Source organism: Bubalus bubalis, chromosome 8 (assembly GCF_019923935.1).
Source record: "Bubalus bubalis isolate 160015118507 breed Murrah chromosome 8, NDDB_SH_1, whole genome shotgun sequence".
Classification (NCBI taxonomy): Eukaryota; Metazoa; Chordata; class Mammalia; order Artiodactyla; family Bovidae; genus Bubalus; species Bubalus bubalis.
Window position 1 is genome coordinate 55035883 of NC_059164.1, and position 10318 is coordinate 55046200.

At 39.7% G+C, this 10318-nt stretch overlaps 1 long non-coding RNA gene across 1 annotated transcript in view; it reads right to left on the reverse strand.

Moving 5' to 3' along the window:
• The window catches only part of LOC123334887, a 32451-nt gene extending 22510 nt beyond the window's left edge, over window positions 1–9941 (reverse strand). The window contains exon 1 of the long non-coding RNA XR_006553079.2: window positions 9711–9941. This is a non-coding gene — a long non-coding RNA (uncharacterized LOC123334887). The remainder of the gene's footprint in view (window positions 1–9710) is intronic.
• Window positions 9942–10318: the final 377 nt, after the last annotated feature.

Consider the following 10318-nt stretch of genomic DNA (forward strand, 5'->3'; position numbering starts at 1 on the left):
AGTTAGGTTATTTATTTGACTTTTTTCTTGTTTCTTGAGGTGTGCCTGTATTGCTATGAACTTTCCCCTTAGGACTGCTTTTACGGTGTCCCACAGGTTTTGGGTTGTTGTGTTTTCATTTTCATTCGTTTCTATGCAAATTTTGATTTCTTTTTTGATTTCTTCTGTGATTTGTTGGTTATTCAGCAGCGTGTTGTTCAGCCTCCATATGTTGGATTTTTTAATAGTTTTTCTCCTGTAATTGAGATCTAATCTTACTGCATTGTGGTCAGAAAAGATGCTTGGAATGATTTCTATTTTTTGAATTTACCAAGGCTAGCTTTATGGCCCAGGATGTGATCTATCCTGGAGAAGGTTCCATGTGCGCTTGAGAAGAAGGTGAAATTCATTGTTTTGGGATGAAATGTCCTATAGATATCAATTAGGTCTAACTGGTCTATTGTATCGTTTAAAGTTTGTGTTTCCTTGTTAATTTTCTGTTTAGTTGATCTATCCATAGGTGTGAGTGGGGTATTAAAGTCTCCCACTATTATTGTGTTATTGTTAATTTCTCCTTTCATACTTGTTAGCATTTGTCTTACATACTGCGGTGCTCCCGTGTTGGGTGCATATATATTTATAATTGTTATATCTTCTTCTTGGATTGATCCTTTGATCATTATGTAGTGACCATCTTTGTCTCTTTTCACAGTCTTTGTTTTAAAGTCTATTTTATCTGATATGAGTATTGCTACTCCTGCTTTCTTTTGGTCCCTATTCGCATGGAAAATCTTTTTCCAGCCCTTCACTTTCAGTCTGTATGTGTCCCCTGTTTTGAGGTGGGTCTCTTGTAGACAACATATGCAGGGGTCTTGTTTTTGTATCCATTCAGCCAGTCTTTGTCTTTTGGTTGGGGCATTCAACCCATTTAGGTTTAAGGTAATTACTGATAAGTATGACCCCGTTGCCATTTACTTTATTGTTTTGGGTTCGACTTTATACACCATTTTTGTGTTTCCTGTCTAGAGAATATCCTTTAGTATTTGTTGGAGAGCTGGTTTGGTGGTGCAGAATTCTCTCAGCTTTTGCTTGTCTGAAAAGCTTTTGATTTCTCCTTCATACTTGAATGAGATCCTTGCTGGGTACAATAATCTGGGCTGTAGGTTATTTTCTTTCATCATTTTAAGTATGTCTTGCCATTCCCTCCTGGCTTGAAGAGTTTCTATTGAAAGATCAGCTGTTATCCTTATGGGAATTCCCTTGTGTGTTATTTGTTGTTTTTCCCTTGCTGCTTTTAATATTTGTTCTTTGTGTTTGATCTTTGTTAATTTGATTACTATGTGTCTTGGGGTGTTTCGCCTTGGGTTTATCCTGTTTGGGACTCTCTGGGTTTCTTGGACTTGGGTGATTATTTCCTTCCCCATTTTAGGGAAGTTTTCAACTATTATCTCCTCAAGTATTTTCTCATGGTCTTTCTTTTTGTCTTCTTCTTCTGGGACCCCTATGATTCGAATGTTGTAGCGTTTAATATTGTCCTGGAGGTCTCTGAGATTGTCCTCATTTCTTTTAATTCGTTTTTCTTTTATCCTCTCTGATTCATTTATTTCTACCATTCTATCTTCTAATTCACTAATCCTATCTTCTGCCTCTGTTATTCTACTATTTGTTGCCTCCAGAGTGTTTTTAATTTCACTTATTGCATTATTCATTATATATTGACTCTTTTTTATTTCTTCTAAGTCCTTGTTAAACCTTTCTTGCATCTTCTCAATCCTTGCCTCCAGGCTATTTATCTGTGATTCCATTTTAATTTCAAGATTTTGGATCAATTTCACTATCATTATTCGGAATTCTTTATCAGGTAGATTCCCTATCTCTTGCTCTTTGGTTTGGTTTGGTGGGCATTTATCCTGTTCCTTTATCTGCTGGCTATTCCTCTGTCTCTTCATCTTGTTTAAATTGCTGAGTTTGGGGTGTCCTTTCTGTATTCTGGCAGTTTGTGGAGTTCTCTTTATTGTGGCGTTTCCTCGCTGTGTGTGGGTTTGTACAGGTGGCTTGTCAAGGTTTCCTGGTTAGGGAAGCTTGTGTTGATGTTCTGGTTGATGGAGCTGTATTTCTTCTCTCTGGAGTGTAATGAAATGTCCAGTAATGAGTTATGAGATGTCTATGGTTTTGGGGTGACTTTGGGCAGCCTGTATCTTGAAGCTCAGGGCTGTGTTCCTTTGTTGCTGGAGAATTTGCTTGTTATGTCTTTCCCTGGAACTTGTTGGCCCTTGTGTGGTGCTTGGTTTCAGTGTCGGTATGGAGGCGTTTGATGAGCTCCTGTCAATTAATGTTCCTTGGAGTCAGGAGTTCCCTGGAGTCAGGGATTGGACTTAAGCCTCCTACTTCCAGTTATCGGTCTTAATTTTACAGTAGTTTCAAAACTTCTCCTTCTATACAGCACCACTGATAAAACATCTACGTTAAAGATGAAAAGTTTCTCTACTGTGAGGGTCACTCAGAGAGGTTCACAGCGTTACATGGAGAAGAGAAGAGGGAGGAGGGAGGTGACCCAAATGAGATGAGGTGGAATCAATAGTGGAGAGAGTGGGCTAGCCAGTAGTCACTTCCTTATGTGCACTCCACAACTGGACCACTCAGAGATGTTCACGGAGTTATACAGGGAAGAGAAGAAGGAGGCAGGAGACAGAGGTGGCCAGAAGGATAAAAGGGGGAAATGAAAAGGCGGGAGACAGATCCAGCCAGTAATCAGTTCCTTAAGTGTTCTCCACCGTCTGGAACACACAGAAATTCACAGAGTTGGGTAGAGTAGAGAGGGGTTAGGGAGGAGATACAGGTGACCTGGTGGGGAAAATGGAGAGTCCAAAGGGAGAGAGAGCAGTCAAGCCAGTAATCTCGTACACTAGTGAAAAATGGGTCCTGAAGATTGGGTTCTTAAAGGTACAAAATTGGTAACAAATACATAAAAACAAAAATTAGAAATCTAGAGTAGAGTTTGGAATTTCAAAAATGCGATGTTAATGAAAAGGAGAAGGAAAAGAAAGAGAGAAAAAACGAACAAAGAAAAACAAACAAGGTCATGAAAGTAATAAAGAAACTACAGGTACAAAATTGATAACTAATACCAAACAGCAAAAATTAAAAATCTAGAGTAGAGTTTGGAATTTCAAAAATACAACGTTAAAAAAAAAAAAAAAAAAAAAAAAGAAGAAGAAGAAGAAAAATAAAGAGAGAAAACAAACAAACCAACAAAAACAATGTCGCAAAAATTATAAAGAAAATACAGGTACAAAATTGATATCAAATACCAAAAAGCATAAATTAAAAATCTTGAGTAGAGTTTGGAATTGCAGATATACTATGTTATATAAAAGAAGAAGAGAAAGAAACAGAGGAAAAAAAAAAGTCACAGCAATTATGAAAAAAACTATAGGTACAAAATTGATAACATATATCAAAAGGCTAAAATTAAAAATCTAGAGTAGAGTTTGGAATTTCAAAAATGCAATGTTAAAGAAAAGAAGAAAAAGAAGAAAAAAAAAAAAAAAAAAAAAACCACGGTCAAAAAATTATAAAATATATATATGAAGTTTGCTGAAGAAGAAGAGAAAAAAAAAAATAGGGTCTTTTTTTTTTTTTTTTTTTTGCAAAGTAATAGTTATAAAAGTGAAAATTAAAGGACAATAGAGGACTTAAAAAAAAATTTTTTTTTTAATTAAAAAAAAAAAGAAAGAAAGAAAGATTGATCGTAAAAATAGTAAAAATATATCTAGGTCTTTCTCTGGTTTTGTTGTGAGTATTGTGGGTTCAGTTCATTTTTGGCAGTTCCTTAGTCCGACTTATATTTCTCAAGATCTATAGGCCCCTTCCTATGTAATCCGTAGTAACCACAGGGTTTTAATCTATGGCCTGTAGCTTCCAAGGCGTTTCCCTCTGTTATAGCTTCTTCTGTTTGCTGGTCTCTTCAGTGTCTGGTTCCCGCCCTGACACAAAGGAGACGGTGGAGGACCCTATTTTTTTTTTTTTTTTTAATTTAGGCTCACTTGTTCAGCCGCGCTGTGGGGAGGGAGGGAGGGATGCTGCAAACAGATAACACTGGCGTGCGCTCGAAGTGCCTCGGCCACACTGGGTCTGCCCCCGTTCACGGCGCGTGTAACCTCCCTGCCCACACTGCTTGGGCTCTAGGTTGTTCCGCCGGGAACAATCAGAGGCCGGCCCTGGACTGAGCTCCCAGGTCCAAGCCGCTCAGGTTCAGGCACTCGGGTAGTCCTCAGAGGCGCAGACTCGGTTGGGCCTGCGTTTTGTGTTCTTCCCAGGTCGAGCAGCTCAGGTGATGAGGTGTTTGGCGGGCGCCAATGCTGCGACTTATCGCCTCCCCGCCACTCGGTTATCTGGGTGTAAAACCGGCGCACCTTCTCAGGCAGATATTGACCGTCCAGACCCCCAAGAAGTTTTAGTTAGCAAAGAAGCCTGCTTACAGTTTTATAGATAGTGTCTCTCTGGGGCTGCGATTGCCCCCTTCCGGCTCTGGCTGCCTGTCACCGGAGGGGGAAGGTCTGCAGCCGGCTACCTCTGTTCAGTCCTTTGTTCTGTGCGCGGGCCTGGCGGTGTCTTAGGTTAGGGCTGGCTTTTCGCGTGGTAGATATCCCACAGTCTGGTTTGCTAGCCCAAATTATTTCGCTCAGATAGCGCTCAGGACATTCGGCCCGATTCTTACTCTAAGGGACACAGCCCGTGCCGCACTTCCCTGCCCAGCCCCCGCTTGCTAATGCCGTGTGCAGGCGTCTGCGCTGCTTCTCCGCTGGGGGAGTTACCGTAGGGCTCACAATCCGCGATTTTTAATTGTTTATTTTTTTTTTTTTTTTTCCCCTCCCTTTTATGTTGCCCTCTGTGCTTCCAAAGCTCGGCACAGATTCGGCAGTGAGAGGGTTTCCTGGTGTTTGGAAACTTCTCTCTTTTTAAGACTCCCTTCCCGGGACGGAACTCCGTCCCTCCCTCTTTTGTCTCTTTTTTTGTCTTTTATATTTTTTCCTACCTCCTTTCGAAGAGTTGGGCTGCTTTTCTGGGTGCCTGATGTCCTCTGCCGGCATTCAGAAGTTGTTTTGTGGAATTTACTCGACGTTTAAATGCTCTTTTGATGAATTTGTGGGGGAGAAAGTGTTCTCCCCGTCCTACTCCTCCGCCATCTTGGCTCCTCTCCCTGGGTCGTTTTCTTAAAGTAAAACACAACCACTTTTGTATTATATCAAAGTACATACCAATTATTTTGTTCTCTGTTATTTTGTTTTTAATGTAACAGGACAACCATTAAGGGTTTTTTCTTATTATTTCTATAACATTCGTGAGGCTTCATTGGGTTATGAGCTTTTAGTAGGGGTAGTGGAGAAGGCAAGGGCACCCCACTCCAGTACTCTTGCCTGGAAAATCCCATGGATGGAGGAGCCTGGTAGGCTGCAGTCCATGAGATCACTAGGAGTCGGACACGACTGAGCGACTTCACTTTCACTTTTCACTTTCATGCATTGGAGAAGGAACTGGCAACCCACTCCATGTTCTTGCCTGGAGAATCCCAGGGGGTGCCTGGTGGGCTGCCATCTCTGGGGTCGCACAGAGTCGGACACGACTGAAGCGACTTAGCAGCAGCAGCAGCAGTAGGGGTAGGGGGTTGTACATTTCACTGATTTGAAGCTTTTTTTCCTAAATATTTTTACTTATATCTCATGTACCTTACTGGGTATCTCTTTTTGTTGATAATATACTAAATATGTTTCAAGATCTCCAAAACTGTTTCACTGGGTACCTTTTCTTCATATCTTTTTTTAAAAAAAGAAATACACATGAATACAGAAAAATAGACATGTATAGATATGAATATAGCTATGTCAGAAGCATAATTATTTTAAATTCACTTTTACAGCCAATGTTAATTGCACAGCCTCAGTTGACTGTGTAAAGCCTCAATATTTTTAAAAATTATTGATTTATTTGGCTGCACTGGGTCTCATCTGTGGGACACAGGATCTTCACTGCAGCATGAAAACTCTTAGCTGTGGCTGTGGGATCAGTTCCTTGACCAGGGGTCGAACCTGGATCCCCCTGCATTAGGGGCACAGAGTCTTAACCACTGGACCACCAGAGAAGTCCTAAACCTCAATATTTTTATTACATACAATCAAACAAGGCTTTTACAAGTAAAAATTTCTAAATTTAGAATTTCCTTTTGCTGACACAAAAGTTCCTTTATAATCGTGGTTTGCAAAGGGTGGTCCCAGGACCAGCAGCATCAACATCCTCTAAGAACATTTTAGAAATGCAAATGTTTGTTCCCCAATCACTGCCCATATCTACTGAATCAGAAAGTAAACGGTAGTATCTGGCAACCTCTGAATAAGAGCTCCATGTGATTCTGATGTTTGAGAGCACATCACAGAGAGTATTTATAAGGTCCTTGAAATTAAGAATGGTGTCTTTTTCATCTATATCATTTCCATGTGTGTCTAATACTATACCCTGGCACATAATAGATATTTAGTAAATATTTCCTATGTGAATAAATTTAATGTGCGATCATTTCTGTGATTTGTTTGACATTGTCTTCTCCTGACTTCTCTCTTCTTCACACTTATCATCCATAAAATTGGGGTGATAGAATAAAGAAATGTTAAGTGTGAACCGAACATGACTCTCACCAGGCTGTCACTGTTCCCCCCACACGATATTCTCACAGTGTCCAGTGTTTTAAATTCTCCATGATCTGTATTTTTTCAGAATGCTTAGAAGTATCTTGCATACCAAGCAGGAAGAAAACAAAGAAACTGCAGGATTTTGTACTGTGCAGAGCACTACATTACACTTATATTATCACATCTTATTTCTCTGCACAGTGCAAGAGAGAAAGTCTGTCATCAAATAAACATTTAGCAGTTTCTGCAACATTGTACCCAAATATATAGCCATAAAGAATAACAATGATATGTGAAACTGTAGATATAATTCTCTGCTCCAGAAGTAGTATTTGCCTGACCTGGAAAGTATATAAGGAACATTGTTAACGGGTGTTTTTCTTCAAAGAAAAAAAATACCTTCATGAAGCTATCAAAAACACTGTATTTCTATTTTTCATGAAATATTTACAGATAATGACAGGTTAAGGGAAATTATGTAATCAGCAATTCCTAAATTGCTACCATTATAATTACTGTTTATTTGAAAATCCTCAGAGAAAGACAGAAGACATGTCTCCAGTTTTGTAATGATCTGAGATAGTCTCCTGCTGCTCTTCCACACACCTGGGCTAATACCAATGTAAATCAGATAATGCTAATTTGAGCATATTGATGAGGGTCAAGCGTTACTGTTCCCATAGCTAACTTAAAAAAAAAATTTCCTCCCCTTGGCACTATTACTATCAACAGATTCTCATCCTTGCAAACACAAACATAACACTAAAGAATAGAAACCTCCTCCATCATGCTTCTAACGTCTCATCTCTCTTAAGATCCTCTTGATTGCCATTTCTAATAGCTTTGTCTGATGTATTGTGAGAATCCTTCTATAGTATATAAACCCTTGTACTTGGGTTCTAAAAACCTGAGTTCAATCATTTAGCCACTGTTAACAGGAATCACTGCTCCTTTGAACTACAATCTCCACATTTGTAAAGAAAAGGTGATAGTTTGGTGAAAGGGACCTTTAAAAGTCATTGATAGAGCTGCTATCAAAACAAAACCAAACTTCAAAACAATCAGAATATAAATGTTGGCAAGGCTGGAGAAAAATTGAAGCCCCTCTTCTCTCTTGGTTGGAATGTAAAACAGTGCAGCTACTTAGGTAAAAACACTATGATAGTTCCTCAAAAAAATATAAATGTAATTACAAAATAATCTGACAATTCCATTTTTAGGTATATACCTAAAAGAACTAAAAGCAGCATCTCAAAGAAATATTGGTACACCCCTATTCACAATAGTCAAGAGACAGAAACAACCCAAGTGTCCATTGACAGATGAATGGATAAACAAAATGTGATACACACATATAATGTAATATTATTTAGACTTAAAAACAAAGAAAATTCTGACACAAATAAATAAATCTTGGGGACATTATGCTAAGTGAAATAAGCCAGGCATACACTCAAAAAAACAAAACAAAACAAAACACTGTATGTTATATGAAGTATCAAAAGCAATCAAGCTCATAGAAACAAAATGCATATTATTTCATACCTGCTACAAAATGAATGAAACTGGAAAACACTGTGCTAAGCAAAAGAAGCCAGTCACAAGAGTTCACATCCTGGTATAAAATGTTCAGAAAAAGTAAATCTATAAAGACACAAGACATTAGTGGTTGGCAACAACTGGGATGGGGGAGTCAGATGGTATGATCGAAGCATGATCGTTAAAGGTCATATTTTTTTTAGGTGATGAAAATTTTCTAAAATTAATAGTGGTAATGGGTACACAATTCTATACTAAAAACCATTAAATTGTACACTTTAAAAAAGAAGTAGAATGGTTGTTGTCAGTTGGCAGGGGGAAGAGGCAATGGAAAGTAGTTGTTTGATGGGTATAGAGTTTCAGTTTTGAAGATGAAAAAGTTCTAGAGATTGGTTGCACAACAATGTGAACATATTTATTACTAAACTGCACCCTTAAAGTAGTTAAGGAATTAGAACAACAATAAGATATCATTACACACCTATTTGGAAAAGGAAATGGCAATCCACTCCGATATTCTTGCCTGGAGGATCCCATGGATAGAGGAGCCTGGCGGGCTACAGTCCATGGGATTGAAAAGAGTCGGACACGACTGAGCAACACACACACAACCCACCCACCCACACGCCTGTTAGAATGACCAAAATCTATCACTCATCTGCTCTTCTTTTGCTTCTGACAATCCCTTCCTTTCCCCCAGAATGAAGGTCTCATGAATGGAAAAACCAGCATAAGGAAGGAAATTTTCTCAAGGCTCCAAAGGCAAACAGAGTGACAGTTAAGCTATTCTCTGGAGAGTTCAATAGACAACCAGTTGGAAGAAATGTCTCCCCCACCCCCTTTCAGCCCTCTTGGCCATAAACAGAAAACTAAGGGAGTAAGTTGGACTAGTTCTCTTTCTTTCACATGTGGACTAAATTGTAAAGGAGGTCCAACTTCTCCTCAGTTGACCCTACACCTCTACCTGCCACCACCACAGCCAAAACCACCTTCTCTCTGCTGGCCCCCCTTATCAGAGAGTGTCTCTCCCCTGACCAGCCCTCTCCTCACTGCTCCTAAGATTCAAGAAACAAACATTCCAGATTCTAAACGTTTTCCCCCTCCATTTCTCATCCCTCTTCTTCAGAAATCAAAGATTTTTCTTTCTAAAGCTCTCACACTGATGACAAACTAGCTCACATGCCATACTGGTTGACGCTAGGTTTTATCTCCAGAATAAATCCCATTTTAGTTACTCCCAGTATTCAGTGCCCAAACATAAAGTGAAAAATTGTAAACCGAAGGTGAGAATTCCAGGTACTATGTTACATCTGCCAAATTAAGGGACCAAGCAGTCTTTATACTGCCTTTCAAATCACATCAAGTAATTAGCAGCCTGCTTTGCTATGCATGAGCTGATTTTACTCTCTTAATTTTGCTCATGCAGTTGTTTGCTCATCACCAGAAAAACCAACTGGGGTTCCTGAGAAAAATAAGATGGTATTTAATGATAAGATAAAGTCTAACCTCTTCTTAGTCCAGTTTCATCTGCCTATAGCTGGCATGTGCAGAAGGGTTGTGCATGTTGCCTCAGAGGTAAATTTCCACAGCTGACTTTTGTGTAGACACCTCATTCAAGATGGTAGCCGCATATTCTGCATACAGCAGCCACTTGGAGCACCTCAGTCTGAAGTGTGGCGTAAGCAGCAGAGCCAGACCTGAGCCACGAGAACTCACCCCTTCTCCCCACAACCCAGGAGAACCCTATAAGGCAGCCTTGCCCACCTGCTATTAGGAAGAGCTGTGCTCTATTATGCAAGCTCGTATCTCCCTATTCTTTCATTGAAGAATAAAGCTTTCTCATATGTACACACAGGGGCTTCCCAGGTGGCTCGGTGGTAAAGAATCTACCCCAGTGCTGGAGACTCAAGAGACATGGTTCAATCCTTCCATTGAGCAGATACCCTGGAAGAGGAAATGGCAACCTCTTCCAGTATTCCTGCCTGGAAAATCCCATAAACAGAGAAGCCTAGCAGGCTATAGTCGACGAGGTCACAAAGAGTTGAACACAATTGAACACACACAAACACGTATACATATAGCTGATCCACTTTTTTGTACAGCAGAAACTAACA